Raw genomic sequence first — 17,561 nt, 5'->3', positions numbered from 1 at the left:
CAGGGAGATGGTGATAATTGTCATTCTCTGATTGATTTCACTCAGCATAATACCCTCTAGTTCCATCCACGTTGTTGCAAATGGCAAGATTTCACTTTTTTTTTTTAATGGTTGCATAGCATGTCATTGTTTAAATATTTAAGAAAAAATTATATATATGCACATGCACACTGGAGAATTTTAGGCTTAGAGGGCACCCAGCAGGGGCATGTTCTCTGACCAGTCAAACCTAAAAAAAAGTTGGCATTCTGTAACTCTAGAATCAACAGTTTGAGTTGGAGCACGTGGGTTTAAGTCTGTTAGCTCTTAAACTACAACAAAGATGAGTGGCATTCAAAATTTGTATCAGTGGCAGGTGAGTGCCCCAGCACTGGACTTGCAGGAAGGCCCATGAGGCTGGTGTTAGGCTCTCTTGAGACCCAGCAAAGGATGTCTAGGGTCTTCATGGCCCTAAAGCATTTTCTTACGGGGGTGCTTATCCTGGTTGTCTACTCATGTAGGTCTGCAAGTCTAAGTAGACCTGAAAACAGGGTATTTGGCCATTAGGAACATGAATTGGGGTTGCTGTTGGCCCAGGCCTGGCACAGCCCATGCCCAGAGACTCTTAAAATGCTGTGAAATAGGATTTGACTGCCCCAGGCGTTGGGGGTGGGGGGTTGTCCCTTACTTGCTGGAGAGAAGGGAAACTTACTCCCACCGTTAAATAAGAGTTGCTCTTCTATGTCTATTTCTTAATTTGAGAGAGTATGGAGGGAGAGGAAGATGCCCACTCCCCAATAAGCAGAGAGGAGCCAGTCCTGGGGTTTGATTTGAGGGCCCAAGATCATGACCTGAGCCAAAGTCAGATGTTTAACCAATTGAACCACTTATGTATGCTTTTTAAATTTTATTTTTAGATGTTTTTTGTTTGACAGGGAGGGAACACAAGCAGTGAGAGTGGGAGAGGGAGAAGCAGACTTCTGCCAAGCAGGGAGACCAATGCGGGGCTCGATCCCAGGACCTTGGGATCATGACCTGAGCCACCAAGCGTCCCAATATACTTTTAATAAAAGAGTGAATGTTCTGGGGCGCTTGGGTGGTTCAGTGGGTGAAGCCTCTGCCTTTGGCTCAGGTCATGGTCTCGTGGTCCTGGGATCGAGCCCCATGTCAGGCTCCCTGCTCAGCGGGGAGCCTGCTTTCTCCTCTCTGACCGCTGCTCTGCCTGATTGTGATCTCTGTCAAATGGATAAATCTTTAAAAAAAAAAAAGAATGTTCCTGACGCTGTGCCTGGGGTGCACCAGGCATTTACCTCAGCCCCTCTATAAACCTGCTGTGGGCAGAAAATTAAGGTTCATTCTCACTTTCTGCTACTTGGTACATCATTAAGGAAGGGTGACAGTCTAGCCCTGTTACTGCTGGTAGTTCCAGAGGTGGTCTGACTTGGGTGGAATGGAAGGGAGATTGAAGGGTTGTCGGTAGCCCTGAAAGGCCAAAGAGGAAACATCAGCTTTCTATACAGGGACTGGAATCCTTCAAATAAATGTTTTAATCCTAAGCCTCCCTGAGGACTGGTTTTGGATTTGGTGGGTTGGGGGAAGATTTTGCAGCCATTTTAGAAAAGCATGTTCCCTTTAGGAAATGGTTGTCGCTGCTTTTGTCATTCTTCCAGCAGGTGGCAGCACATCCACAAGGATGTGGAACCCTGAGGCTTCGTTTCAGCCCAATGTGTTTTTTACTTCAAACTTATTCTCTGGTTACGTGCTGGGCTTGGGAATCTGAAAGGAAACAGTCCACTTAGCACACCTGAGAGATGCTATGGAATCAACAGACAACTCCATTTTATTGAACCTTCGTCTTGTGCCCTTTCTCAGCGTTCCCCCATTTTTCTGTGTTTGGTTCACTTAATGATCTCCTTTGGTTTTGTTTGTTTGGTGTAAAGATTTTTATTCATTTATTTGGCAGCACAAGCAGGGGGGGTGGCAGGCAGAGGGAGAGAGAAGCAGGCTATCCACAGAGCAGGGGGAACCCGATGTGGGACTCCATCCCAGGACCCCTGGGTCATGACCGAGCAGAAGGCAGACGCTTAACAACTGGGCCACCTCAGTGCCCCTAATGATCTCTTATATCTCAGTCTCTGTCTCCCCTCAGTCTAAAAATGTTCCCAAACTTCTCATTTAAAAAAAAAAAAAATTGTCCCCTGGGGCGCCTGGGTGGTTCAGTCAGTTAAGTATCTGCTTTCAGAGTCTGGATGGTGTCCCATGTTGGGCTCTGCTCAGGAAGTCTGCTTCTCCTTCTCCCTCTGTCTACCGCTCCCCCTGCTTGTGCATTTGCGGCATGCTCTGTCCCTCTCTCTCCCTGCCAAATAAATTTAAAAAGACTGTCCCCTGACCTGACCTCCCCACCCAGTTATTCCCACTTCCTTTTATTGCCAAACTTTGAGAAGGACCACACTCCTGCCTCCCACTCCCTTTTCCCAGCATTGTGGCTTCTGTCCACCTGCTTACCTGCAGCCTCTGATAGATGATCGCTCCTTCCATCCTGAAAGTCCCTTCTCCACCCTCAGAAAATGGGCAGACACAGTAGTGTGGAGGCTTTGTGATACTGGGCTGAGGTGGAGAGGGAAAGAAAAGAACAAAGAGTCCTGGGATTAGATCCTTTCAACAGACTGCAATTAATAGCTGTGCATCAGTTGCTGTCCCCCTCAGGTCAGGTAACACAGCCACTGAGGGCAAAGGCCTATAGAGTTCCTCTATTACTGGTCCCTCCACATGGAAACATGAAAAGAACACATAAGTCCCTGCCAAGCTCTGAGTAGAGGGACTTGGTTTTGTTCATTGTTCTGTCTCTTGGGCCTAGGACAGTGCCTGACATGCAGTAGGTACTCAGTGATGAACGAAGGAAGCCTGGAGAAACTCCTTCCCCCAGCTGCAGGGAAAGCTGTGATAGTGGGAGGTAACCGAGGCCTCATGTTCCTGTTCTTAACATGTATTTTTAAAGTTCTTCACATTGGTGTATAGGGTTTCTGGTAAAGCCTTTGAACCTCTCAGAATAATCTCAAGATTATTTATTTAAAAGAAAAGAGTACAGGGGCACAACTGGCTCACTCAGGAGCATGTGACTCTCAATCTCAGGGTTGTACCCTGAGTTTGAACCCCATGTGGGGTGTAAAGATTACTTTAAAATCGTGAAAAAAATAAGGATTACAAGGGAAACCAATTATATTGAGGTAAAATCATTAAAATTTTTATTTTTTAAAGATTTTATTTATTTATTTAAGAGAGAGTTCGCAAGTAGGCCGAGAGGCAGGCAGAAAGAGAGCAAAACAGGCTCCCTGCTTTAACCCACTGAGCCACCCAGGCGCCCGCATTAAAATTTTTTAAGCACAACTTTTGTGATAGAATTTTATGTGTTTTCACTAATGCATTAGATAAAATATCTTTGCATATGAAATACAGTTAAGTGGGGTGCCTGGGTGGCTCCGGTCACGATCCCAGGGTCCTGGGATCAAGCCCCGCGTTAGGCTCCCTACTCGGTGGGGGGGGGAGTCTGCTTCTCCCTCTCCCACTCCCCCTGCTTGTGTTCTCTCTCTTGCTGTCTCTCTGTCAAATAAATAAAATCTTAAAAAAAAAAAAATACAGTTAAGTTAGGGAGTTTGGTTCTGGTAATGACGGAGTGGCTTACAACAGACTGACCTTCCTGTCGATAACAACTATAAACTCTGTACAAAATATAAATCAACTTTTGAAGATGTTGGACAGGGCACCTTGGTGGCTCAGTGGGTTAAGCCTCTGCCTTCAGCTCAGGTCATGATCTCAGGGTTCTGGGATGGAGCCCTGCATTGGGCTCTCTGATCAGCAGGGAGCCTTCTTCCCCCCACCCCCGCCCCGCCCACCTGCCTCTGACTACTTGCGATCTCTCTCTCTCTGTCAAATAAATAAATAAAATCTTAAAAAAAAAAAAAAAAGATATTGGACAAATAGTACCAGATAGAAACTGGAGCAGATGTCTGATATCCTTGAAAGAAGACAGGAGTACTTTGTCTTTCCTGGGATAGTTTTCCTACCCTCTGAGGGTATCCCCCAGTTAGCATGACTCCTCAGCAGAAAGGGGGTCTTACTGCACTGAGAAGTCAGTTTGGAGTTTGAGTCTGGAAATTTTCGTGAAAATACAGGAGACACAGAGCCATAAAATCTGCATACTCAATAGCCTTTAAATTCTTGGCCAAGTCCTAAATCGTGTATGCTTGGGGAAGTATCTCATGAGCCCAGGGGAAAACAGCAGAAAGGTGAAAGAGAAAAGAGCTGGCTACAGATGCCAGCAGCTGCCTGGGGCTAGTGAGAGACAGTTGGGAGTTGAAGCTCTGCCCAGTTATAAGGTTTTGATAAGCATTTCAAGCTTTTCTTTGAAACTTTGAAGGGCTATACTGTAGAAGTAAGAGCCACATCTCAGGCATAAGGACTGAGCCTAGGACTAAGAGCCAAATGCAAAACCAAAATAGGTCCACCCTAACAAAGTCTAAAGCTTGAAACTAAGCCCCCACATTACCAAGGTGCTCTGTTGGGAATTCAGTTGCCTACTAGAACAAACTAGTGTTCAGAGAGGCCTGGAGTTCAGACTCTACAGAGCAACGTGTCATGTCCAGTAAGAAAGAAATTACTAGGGGTGCCTGACTGGTTCTATCTGTAAAGCATGTGGATTTTCATCTCAGGGTTATGAGTTTGAGTCCCATGTTGGGCATAGAGTTTACTTAAAAAAAAAAAATAAAGCATGCAATGAAGTATGAAAATGTAGTCCACAATCAAGACAGAGTGTCAATCAGTAAATACAACTCGCATGTTGAAATTTGTAGGCAAGGACTTTAATCATTACAAATATGTTAAATATGTTAACGACTGAGTCACCCATGTGCCCCAGAAGAAATGATCAGTTAACCAGAAAACAGATCAATAGAAAATACTGACAGAGTTCAGGACATGCTACCCCAAAACACAACATCTTGACATATTGAATATTTCAAGCTGAAGGAAAGTGAGAAACTGCAGATGTAAGAAAGACTCTGTGACCTTCCCTAAAGCAGGTCATAGACCCCCAAGTACAAGGTGCCCTCCCTATAGCTAGAGGAAAGGAGCACCTTTATCTCTGAAGATAGGAACACCAAGAAGAACTTGAAGAACAGGCCTCACTGTCTTCCCCATGTTAATGAACTTAGCTCATACCTTCTTGTTGGTTCTATCATGTGTTCCCACAGCTCTCCAGTCGTCATCGAACCTAACAAAGACACTCAGGTGACACTACCCACCCACATTATCTAAACTGAAACTCAAAGCGAAAAAATATCGAAGAAAAAAATGAGGAGAGCCCCCATAATGACAATATCAAATTGCCTAACATGTGTAATTGAGTCCATGAGGGAGAGGAGAGAATGAATGGGACTGAAAAACATCTCTTTGGAAGATAATCCTTGAAAATTTCTAAATTTGATGAGAAACAAACCACAGAGCCAAGAAGGAAGCCACATCTCTGCACATCATAACTGAATTGTTGAAAAACAAGGAAAGGGGCACCTGGGTGGCTCAGTGGGTTAAGTCTCTGCCTTCAGCTCAGGTCATGATCTCAGGGTCTGGGGATCGAACCCCACATCGAGCTCTCTGCTCAGCAGGGAGTCTGCTTCCCCCTCTCTGCCTGCCTCTCTGCCTGCTTGAGATCTCTCTCTCTGTCAAATAAATAAATAAAATCTTTAAAAAAAGAAAGAAAGAAAAACAAGGAAAATTTTTAATATCACCAAACAAAAAAGATCTATTACCTGCAGAGGAACAGCTGTAAGAATGATAGCTAAATTCTCATAAGGAAAAATATAAGACAATGGATGGGTTTTTTTAAAAGATTTATTCATTTATTTTAGAGAGAAAATGTGAGTGGGAGGAGGAGCAGAATGAGAGAATCTTCAAGCAGACTTCCAGCTGAGCATGGAGCCCAGACCCCAACAAAGGGCTCAATTCCTTGACCCATGAGATCATGACCTGAGCCAAAACCAAGAGTTGGAAGTTTAACTGACTGAGCTACCCAGGTGCCCCCAAAATGAGCATTATCTTTAAAGTGCTAAATGAGAAATATCAATCTAGAATTCTGTATCTACAAAGTATTCTTCAGAAGTGAAAGAGAAATAAGTCACTTTCAAATAAATGGGGATGAGCGCATTCATTAGCACATTTGTAATTCAAACCACAGGGACACCTGGGTGTCTCAGTCGGTTACATGTCTGCATTCAGCTCAGGTCACGATCCCAGGGTTCTGGGATTGAGTCCCGCATTGGGTTCCTTGCTCAGTGAGGGGCCTGCTTCACCCTCTGCCTGCCATTTCCACTGATTGTGCTCTCTCTCTCTCTGACAAATGAATAAATAAAATCTTTTTTTTTAAAAAAAGTAGAAACAACCAGTACAATTATTAAAAGTGAATGATAAAACATTTTGGGATGCAGCTAAAGCAGTATTTAGATGGACATTTATAACTTTAAATGCTTTATAAAAGAATGGAAAAGAGGTTCAAAATTAATGATCTATGTTTTTAGCTTAAGATAAAAAAGAGGAAATTATGCTTAAAATATGCAGAAAAAGAAAATAATAAAAATAATGAAAATTGATAACAGAAGAATCAAGGTAAACTAATCCACTGGAAGGATTAAAGGGATTAGGACAATAGGTAGCAAGACTGATAAGAAAAAAGAACTGAGGGATGCCTGGGTGGCTCAGTTGGTTAGACGACTGCCTTCGGCTCAGGTCATGATCCTGGAGTCCCGGGATCGAGTCCCGCATCGGACTCCCAGCTCCATGGGGAGTCTGCTTCTCTCTCTGACCTTCTCCTCGTTCATGCTCTCTCTCACTGTCTCTCTCTCAAGTAAATAAATAAAATCTTTAAAAAAAAAAAAAAAGAAAAAAGAACTGAAAACAGAAATAGCCAATGTCAGGAATGAAAGAGGAAATAGCACTACAGATTTTACAAATATTAAATACGATGAGGGAATATTATGGACAGCTCTATTCCAATAAGTTTAACAACTTAGCCAAAAGGAACAAACTCTTTGAAAACACTACTCTGCAAAACTGACACAAGAAGAAATGAAAAGTCTAGGGGTGCCTGGGTGGTTCAGTGGGTTAAGCCTCTGCCTTCAGCTCAGGTCATGATCTCAGGGAGCCTGCTTCCCCCTGCCTCTCTGCCTACTTGTGGTCTCTGTCAAATAAATAAATAAAATCTTAAAAAAAAAAAAAAAGAAAAAGAAAAATCAGTTCTACTTATATACAAAGCAGCAAGCAATTGGAAAATAAAAATTTTAAATTAGCATAACTGCATTAAGAAAAAATACTTAGAAATAAATTTTGTGTGTGTACACAGACACATTTTCTTTTATTGTAACAAAGACATTTGTACAATTTTTTTTTTTTTTAATGTAGACTCCATGCTCAGTGTGGAGCCCAAAGCAGGGCTTGAACTCACAATCCTGAGATCAAGACCTGAGCTGAGATCAAGAGTTGGATATTTAACTGATAGAACCACCCAGGAACCCTGAGACACCCATACAATTTTAACTTTTAAAACTGATCATCCTCGGGGCACCTGGGTGGCTCAGTCGTTAAGCATTTGCCTACAGCTCAGGTCATGATCTCAGGCTCTGGGATCGAGCCACATGCATCAGGCTCCCTGCTCATTGGGAAACCTGTTTCTTCCTCTCCCACTCCCCTGCTTGTGTTCCCTCTCTTGCTGTGTCTCTCCCTGTCAAATAAATAAAATAAAATAAAATCTTAAAAAAAACAACAACTGGTCATCCTCTTTCCAGTGAAACAAAAAGAAAAGTTTTAAGTAAACAGGAACCAACCCATAATAGAGAATGTCAGTTCCAAGTAATATTCTACAGGTTCTGCTGTTTCTCTTACCAAGTGGCTGGGCTCAAGTTACCGTCTGGCGAAAATTTCATTTTATAAGTGTCATTTTAGGGACACCTGGGTGGCTCAGTCATTAAGCTTCTGCCTTCAGGGCAGGTCATGATCCCAGGATCCTGGGATGGGGCCCCCCCGAATCAGGCTCCCTGCTCAGCAGGAAGCCTACTGCTCCCTCTCCCACTCCCCCTGCTTCTGTTCCCTCTCTCACTATGTCTCTTTCTGTCAAATAAATAAATTAGCAATAAAATAAAAATATTTAAAATTTTTTATATAATTTATATAGTATATAACATAATTATATTGCATAATTTATATAAATATATAAAAATATTTAAAAATAAAAATATTTTAAAAATTAAAATTAAACTGTCATTTTAGACTGCAAAGACATCCATTAAACATTACAATTAAACAGGCCAAAGGAGAAGTCAAATGTCAAAATACCTGCTTAATTCATCAAACCATCTCAAACCCACCCTTAGCTGACTTTTCATAGCCCCATCTCTTTAAAGTTAAACAAATTTTTTTAAACAGGAGAAAGTGGATAGATACATGTTAGTAAATATCACCTGTCCATATTCACATGGAGACAGTGTAATTTCTCAGCCCATATACAGAGATAGGAGGGAAAACACTAGAATTCTCTGCACTGCTACACAGGGGCCTAGCACCCTCCAGCTTCTGGCGAACTCAGGGAAGGGAAGGTGGTTTTTGTTTTGTCCCCCCCTCCAATGGTGGTGTTCATTCCATAAGTTTTTATTGAGACAGGAAAGGATGAAAATGAATTTGGAACAGAAAGGAGTAGAGACGATTTTTTCCCAATGTGTTGGGCTCAAGGTTTTTTCCTCCCAAGATAGTTGAGACCCTTTCCTGGTGTAAAAGAGTGAAAAGAGACCTCATAAAACAGGGCAACAGAGGTGCCTCGGTGGCTCAGTGGGTTAAGCCTTAGCCTTCTGCTCACGTCATGATCTCAGGGTCCTCTGATCCAGCCCCACCTCAGGCTCTCTGCTCAGTGGGGAGCCTGCTTCCTCCTCTCTCTGCCTGCCTCTCTGCCTACTTGTGATCTCTGTCTGTCAAATAAATAAATAATCTAAAAAACCAAACCAAAACAAAAAACCAGGCTGCCGGAGCCCGAGGTGCTGCTCGCGGTTGAGGATCCAGGAGGGGAAGAGGACATACAGAAAGGTGTCAACCTGGCTCACTGGCCCATCTCCGTGCAGCCCCACTTTCAGGCGCGGCCCTAAGCGGTCACTACTCACGGCTCCCTCCCTCTCTGTCCCCAACACCGCCCTCCCACCGGAGCTTCCTCTCTCCCCTCCTCCTCACCGCCAAAATAAATTCAGCAAAAGATGAGGAAGACACTATGAGTAGAAATGAAATAATTAAACTGGAGAGACAAACCCGTTTGTGGATGAGAAGACGCAATACTGTCAAGATGTTGTCCTCTCCAAATTTATAGACTCAACCCAATCATCATAATCTCAGCAAACTTTTTAGTAGAAATTGACAAGATGATTTAAAAAGTTCTATGGAAATGCAAAGAAATAGACTAGTCGAAACAATCTCGAAAAATAAAGAAACAAAACTGGGGAACTTACACTAAATGATTTCAAGATTGATTATAAGAGTAATCAAGGCTGTGGACTTTTGTAAGGATAAATATGGGATCAATGAAACAGAGGAAGCATTCCAGAAGTAATTCCTCATAGTCACAGTTAGTTGTTTTATAATGGTACTTAGGCATTCTAGGGGGAAAGGACAGTCTTCTCAACAAATCGTGTTTATTTTTTTATTTATTTTTAAAGATTTTATTCATTTATTTGACAGAGCAATAGCCAGAGAGGGAACACAAACAGGGGGAGTGGGAGAGGGAGAAGCAGGCTTCCTGCTGAGCAGGGAGCCCTACTCGGGCTCAATCCCAGGACACTGGGAAAATGACCTGAGAGGAAGGCAGAAGCTTAATGACTGAGCCATCCAGGCACCCCAAGAAATAGTATTTAGAAAACTAGGTATTCATATTTTAAATGAACCTTAGGGCACCTGGTGGCTCAATTGGTGAAGAGAAGTGATGGGCTCTTGGTTTCAGCTCAGGTCATGAGATCCAGCCACTTGGAGGACTCTGAGCTGAGCATGGAGCCTGCTTCAGAGTCTCTCTCTCTCTCTCTACCCCTCCCCTTCCCCTCAAGCACACGCTTTCTCTCTTTCTCTTGAAAAAAAAAAAAAAAAAAAAAATGAGGGGTGCCTGGGTGGCTCAGTCATGATCTCAGTCAAGGTCCTGGGATCAAGCCCTGCATTGGGCTTTCTGCTCAGTGGGGGGCCTGCTTCTCTCTTCTCTCTCTGCCTGTCTACTTGTGATCTCTCTTTCAGATAAATAAATAAAATATTTTTTTAAAAAGTGCTCAATGTCATTAGTCATCAGAGAAATACAAATCAAGACCACAAGCAGATACCACTGTACCAGCCTGGCTAAAATTAAAATGGCTGACAGTTGCAAGTGTTGTCAAGGCTAGAGAGCTAGACCTCTCATTTACTGCCGGTGGACTATAAAATGGTACATCTGTTTTGGAAAGTGGCTGTTTGTTATAAAGTTCAACATCCTGCTCTACCAACAGTTTATAGTATTGTAAAGTCAAACATATACCTGCCCTGTGACTCCAATTCCACACCCAAGTATCTACTCAGGAGAAATTAAAACATAATAGGTCCACACACACAAGAAAATTGTATGAAAAGGGGCACCTGGGTGTCTCAGTAGGTTAAAGCCTCTGCCTTTGGCTCAGGTCATGATCCCAGGGTCCTGGGATAGAGCCCTGCATCAGGGTCTATGCTCTGCAGGGAGCCTGCTTCCTCCTCTCTCTCTGCCTGCCTCTCTGCCTACTTGTGTTCTCTCTCTGTCAAATAAATAAATAAAATCTCAAAAAAAAAATTGTATGAAAATGTTTGTACCATCTTTCTTTTTTCTGGTGTAAGTCCTGGAAATCTTGATTTGCATAGATATTTATCTAAGCAACAAGGGCTTGCTTTGCTAGGTGGAGACATGGTTTTCTCAAAGAATACTAGAATTCTTCAAGGCTCCTTTTGTTAAATTCTACTTGTAAAAAGTATTTTTGTCCTAAGAACAGTGAGTTCATCCTTAGCTGGGTCACAACTCATAAACACATTATCTCAGAGAGGAAAGAATTACGGCTTTATGGCTCGATTTCGATTGAAACTTAAAGACTTCGGAAAGAGTTATGAAGTATTTCTGGGAGTTGGCAAATGGCTCTCTGCAAGGAAATTGGTAGAGCATTTGTGTCTATATTCTGTCCTGGTACAACTCTTCCCCAGCTTTTGATCATTTGCAGGGATATTGCTGGCTCTGTTTTCTTCTTCTGTACTGGGCAGCTCAACCAAGAAAACTTGTAAATTTTCTAGGAACATCACAAATGTTCATTTTGGGACGTTGGATAGGAAGACATCTCCCTCATATGGCTAAAAATAGCTGCCCAAGGATAAAATCTTTTCCTTCAAAGGATTTCCAGAAGTGGGGTTGCTTTCTCATTCAGAAAGAGTAAGACTTCTGTGGTTAGTTTGAAAAATGCTTTAGGACTTGTCCTTTGAAAGCCAGTGAGATGTTTAAACCTTTCATATATGGCTTTCCCACTTCCTGGTAAACTTTTACAAGTGATTGTGAGACCTGCTTCTGATAAAATTGATGACTTTTATGAATGTTGATAGGACATCTTGCAGAGATGTGGGGAATGTCTTTATCGTCTGTGCCTATCTGTGTAAAAGGCATTGAATGATAATGACAATGGAGAGTTTTCTTTATCATTTAGGTCCATCTGGGCAGAGAATGAAGCATTTTTTTCCAGGCAAAAATGTATTTGGCAAAAGCCCTCTCTATGATTTCCAGAGCTGTCAACAGCCTTTGTAGTCTGCATGGGCGACTTGCAAAGTAAGAAAGCACTAGCACACCCATAGAGACCCCAAGCAACTCCTTTGAGAAGTGTCTGTGGTTTCCCCCAGCATGCAAGTCTGCTGTTTCCTCAACGACCTGCTTCCAGTGTTAAAAGAAACGTCATCTCTTCTAGAACCTATCACACCACTTGATAAGAGAATGGCATCTACTCTTTCCCTACTGTTTCCACCCACCCCAATGAAGAAAGTCAGTTCTTTACAACCAATCTCAGTATTGATAACGGCGATCATCATTATTCTTGGATTTCATGTTTGCAAATTCAGCTACTTACTAAAATTTAGTATATGCATTCAATGAATAGGAAATGAAACGGAGCTATTGAGTGCACCTGGCCAGCTAAGTGGATAGGTCATGTAACCCTTGATACCCAGTTTTTGCATTCAAGCCCCACGTTCAGTGTAGAGCTTATTTCGGGGAGGGGGGCGGATACTAAAAAGGAGCTGTTGATGATAGGAAGCAGATTAGTGGTTGCCTGAAGAGCAGGGAATGGGGAGAGGGAGGCAGAGAAGGAAGAAGGGAGAGATTCGATGGGGGTACGAGTGATGGATAAGTCCACTGTCTTGATTGTTGTCATGGTTTGACATGAGTCTGTATGTCACAGCTAGGACATTATACACTTTTGATACACAAAATTTATCACATGTCAATATGCTTCAATAATGATGTAAAAGACCCCCCATATCTTGGTGGGAATTATATTAAGGGGGGGCCTAGGTGGCCCAATTGGGGAAGTGTGTGACTCTTGGGGGATTGGGGATTGGGCTCAGGTCCCACACTGGGTGTGGAGATTACTTCAAAATAAAATCTTTTTTTTTTTTTTTTTTTTTTAAGATTTTATTTATTTATTCGACAGAGAGAGATCACAAGTAGGCAGAGAGGAAGGCAGAGAGAGAGGAGAAAGCAGGCTCCCTGCTGAGCAGAGAGCCCGATGCGGGACTCGATCCCAGGACCCTGAGATCATGACCTGAGCTGAAGGCAGCGGCTTAACCCACTGAGCCACCCAGGCGCCCCAAAATAAAATCTTTTAAAAAAATAAAAAGAATTGTATTAAAACCTGAACATTACTTTGGAGAGAGAGACATGCTTACAATACTCTGTTCTCCACCCTGGAACACACCACTAAGAAAAACATTTACATTTCTTCACATGTTTCTTGCATTTATTGCTAAGGCTACTCCTAATAATTTTTTTGTTTTTTACTCCTTTTTTTGCCCCAAATTTTTATTTAAATTCTAGTTACTTAGAGGCACCTGGGTGGTTTTGGCTCTAGTCATGAATTCAGGTTGTGAGATCGAGCCCTGCATCAGGCTTGATGCTCAGCAGGGAGTCTGCTGAAGATTCTCTCCCTCTCCCCCACACTCTCTCTCTCAAATAAATATATAAATTTTTTTAAGATTTTATTTATTTATTTGGTAGAGAGAGACACAGTGAGAGAGTGAACACAAGAAGGGGGAGTGGGAGAGGGAGAAGCAGGCTTCCTGCCAAGTAGGCAGCCGGACACGGGGCCCCAACCCAGCACCCTGGGATCACGACCTGAGCCGAAGGCAGATGCTTAACAACTGAGCCACCCAGTTACCCCTAAATATGTAAATCTTTGAAAAAAAATTAAACTCTAGTTATTTAACATTTTTTTTTACTCCTAATATATTTTTTTTCTGGTTATTTTCATAGGGTCTTTCCCACCATTATATAATCTAATCGATTGTTATTAACATATAAGCAAACATGTCTGTTCTTCCTATGAGTGCTGATCTTGCATTCAAGCCTCATTGCTCCACTGTCACAAATTTGAAATATTGCACTTGGTTTGGATTTTTTGGAGTAGCCAACTGCATCATCCTCAAATCATACAATTTCCTTTTTACTAGTCATATTTCTCGTGGCTGTTTTGCTGTTTTGTGAGCTTCCAGCCCTAGTTAGGTCATGATTGTGGGTGTGCTTGTGTGTTTTGCCCTTGATCATGATGAGAAGCACCCTAGTGTTTTACCATTACACAGGATGCAGCTTTTAAGTTGAAATCAATGTGGTTTTTTCCCTAGATTTTTATTTATTTGTCAGGGAAAGGGAAAGAGAGCGAGAGTGAGCACAAGAGGGCAGCGGCAGGCAGAGGGAGAGGAAGAAGCAGGCTCCCCGGTGAGCAGGGAGATCAGTGAGGGACTCCATCCCAGGATCTTGGGATCATGACCTAAGGCGAAGGCAAACAGTTAACTGACTGAGCCACTCAGGTGTTCCTGAAATTGATGTTTTTGTTTTTTAAAGATTTTATTTATTTATTTGACAGACAGAGATCACAAGTAGGCAGAGAGGCAGGCAGAGAGAGGAGGAAGCAGGCTCCCTGCTGAGCAGAGAGCCGGATGCGGGGCTCCATCCCAGGACCCTGAGATCATGACCTGAGCTGAAGGCAGAGGTTTTAACCCACTGAGCCACCGAGGAGCCCCCCTGAAATTGATGTTTTAAAAAAAGTCCATTATAGGGCACCTGTGCGGCTCACTGGGTTAAGCCTCTGCCTTTGGCACAGGTTCATGATCTCAGAGTCCCGGGATCGAGCCCCACATCAGGCTCTCTGTACAGCAGGGAGCCTGCTTCCTCCTTTCTCTCTGCCTACTTGTGATCTCTCTCTCTGTCGAATAAATAAATAAAATCTTTTAAAAAAATAAGAAATGTAAAAAAAGAAAAAAATCTGTTATTAGGGACATTGTCAAGCATATGTTAAAGTAGAAAGACCAGAATAATCAACTTTCTAACCCACATCCCCCAGCTTTGTCCACCTTTGTTTCATTTGTCCTTCTTCCTTCTCCCAACTCCTGGAAAATTATGAAACACATTTCCAATATTATATTATTTCATCCATATTCCTAATTTCCTCAATATTTTACCCATATATTTCCATTATATTGATTTGTCTGAGATATTTCAATTTGTATTTTTTTTTTTAAAGATTTTATTTATTTGTCAGAGAAAGAGGGAGAGAGAGTGAACACAGGCAGACGCAGAGGGAGAAGCAGGCTCCCTGCCGAGCAAGGAGCCCGATGTGGGACTCGATCCCAGGACGCTGGGATCATGACCTGAGCCGAAGGCAGCTGCTCAACCAACTGAGCCACCTAGGTGTCCCGAAAGTTAATGATTCTTTAAAAAAAAAAAAAAAAAAAAAGTAATGCTTTTATCACATGGTAGAAATTGAACATTAATCCCTGGATATCATCAAACATTCAGTGCTCAGATTTCCCTAATTTTTTTTTTTCACTTGGCTTATCAAATCTACATTCAAAGGAGCCACACATGGCTCTGGAGTCTCTTTTATTTATTTATTTATCCATTTATTTATTTGTTTGTTTGTTTATTTATTTATTTGACAGAGAGAGATCACAAGTAGGCAGAGAGGCAGGCAGAGAGAGAGAGAGAGGAGGAAGCAGGCTCCCTGCTGAGCAGAGAGCCCAATGCGGGACTCGATCCCAGGACCCTGAGATCATGACCTGAGCCGCAGCTTAACCCACTGAGCCCCCCAGGCGCCCTGGAGTCTCTTTCAATCTGTGAATTTTCCTTCCCTCTTTGCATTTTTCTTGCAGGCTCAGAGCCTCTATGGGAGTGGGGGATGCGGGAGGTGACAGAGGAGCAGCTGGGCAGGGATGCAGCTAGGATAGAGGTCTCAGTGCCCATGGGAGCTCTCGCGCTGGGACAACCCCCAGAGTGTTCTGGAGGGAGGCGATGGGCAGGGCTTTTGTACCCTCTCATTGTCCTGTCTTGGGGCAGGAGTACAACCCATGGACACTTGCAGGAAGGGATCCAGGTATCAGCTGCAGACCAGACTGCACTTCAGCGGCTGGGGGAATGCCTGTTGCAGTCCTAAGGGCGAAGCAAACCTGAACAGCATTTGGATGGACACTCCCTACCGCATCACACGCAGAGACACCCCACCTGGTTGTCTCTCTTAGGATATCAAGATCCATCAGTGGGGTCAGCTGTTGCTAGCCTGCCTGGACTAGCCATTGTAGGCAGCCCCACCGGCGTTTCCTTAGTTTAGACAGCTGCTGATGATCATATTAGATCCATTTTTTCATGACTCACAAAATCATGATATTCTAATTCTACTATTTGTTCCTTATTTATTAGCTAGAAGTCTATAAGGAACTTTTTCTCCCCGACTCTTTGGTTATCCTGAGGTACAGTTCTTACCACAGAGACAGAACACATGCGTGATTCTCTCCCTTGATTTTCCATTTAAAACATATCTATTGGTGCTGGGGCACCTGGGTGACTCAGTCGGTTAAGCATCTGCTTTTGACTCAGCCTGCAATCCAGAGTCCTGGGATCCAGTCCCAGGGTGGGCTCCCTGCTCACCTCTGCCTTTCCCCCAGTCCTCAGTGATGTCCTGCTCAGCGGACTGCATTCTCTTCACCATAAACATCGCTTCTGGCTTAGGCTTATGACATGTGCCAGCCTCATGAGGATCTCTCCTTGAGTTTTTGCCAGAAATATCACAAAGATACTCATTTTGTAACTAAACTAATGTATTTTGGCTCCTTGGGGAAGTACGGGCGGGCTACACTATAAGGAGCTGTCACACAGAAAGGAACAACTATTTGCCGCAAATAAGGGGATGAGGAGGGGGAATAGCTTCCCAAGCCGTGACTCCTGGAGCAGGGGTGAAGGATGAATGTTTAGAAAGGGGAGCTTTGTCATCGTGGGTGGAGGCCGGCACAAGGTCGTGCATGCATCTTAAGGAAACGTGCATTCACATAGGATGTTATGTTAATGACTTTGTGAGCCTTCTTGGGTGGAGATTTTACCTCTTCTTTGGGCAGAGCTAACAGTTGGACAAGGAGAAGGGGCTATGGGCAAGCTCCAAGAGCGAAGAGCTGGAATAAACTGGATGGTGTCTTGGGGTCCTTATGTGGGTAAGGAATGCAGGGCCTTCTTACCTCTGAAACAGCACTGGGAGTTTTACCACTGATTGTCTCTAGTATGGTAACGCTATTTCCTGGTCTGGTAGAGAATGTTAGTTTTTGCATTCCTTTTAAATCCTTAACTACTGAGGTTTTGTCTTCTTTTTTTTTTTTTTTTTAAGTTTTCTGTCTTTCTTGTAATTCTGACACCTCCTAGGAAGTTCTGCAAGAAGGGTGTTTGGGTGAGAAGGGCATAAATTACAGGAAATAGCTGAAGGTCTAAAATGACTTCTCTTGTGTCATGAAAGCTTTCTTCTTCTGGGGACACCTAACTCTTTCTGTTTACTTTTTTTTTTTTTTTTACTTTTGGGAGTATGATCTGGAAAGACTACCTAAGTCTGAAGCTCCCTGCTAGAGAATCAAACCGACTTAGAGAAAAGAAAAGCTAACAGGGGCGTACCTGGGTGGCTCAGTGGGTTAAAACCTCTGCCTTCGGCTCAGGACATGGCCTCGGGGTCCTGGGATCGAGCCCCACATCGGGCTCTCTGCTCAGCGAGGAGCCTGCTTCCTCCTCTCTTTGCCTGCCTCTCTGCCTACTTGTGATCTCTGTCTGTCAAATAAATAAATAAATGAATCTTCAAAAAAAAAAAAAAAAGAAAAGAAAAGAAAAGCTAACAGGTGAAAAAACAACAATCATTTAAGCACCTGGACCCAGCCATGCCTGAAGCTCTAGAGATCTGTTACATCCAGGAAAAGTTCTTCTTTTCTTGACCTAGTTTTCTTTGACCTACTTTGTGAGCCTT

This window comes from Mustela nigripes, chromosome 3 (genome assembly GCF_022355385.1).
Source record: "Mustela nigripes isolate SB6536 chromosome 3, MUSNIG.SB6536, whole genome shotgun sequence".
Taxonomy (NCBI): domain Eukaryota; kingdom Metazoa; phylum Chordata; class Mammalia; order Carnivora; family Mustelidae; genus Mustela; species Mustela nigripes.
The sequence above is the reverse complement of the archived record's forward strand: the minus strand, read 5'-3'. Positions refer to the sequence as shown.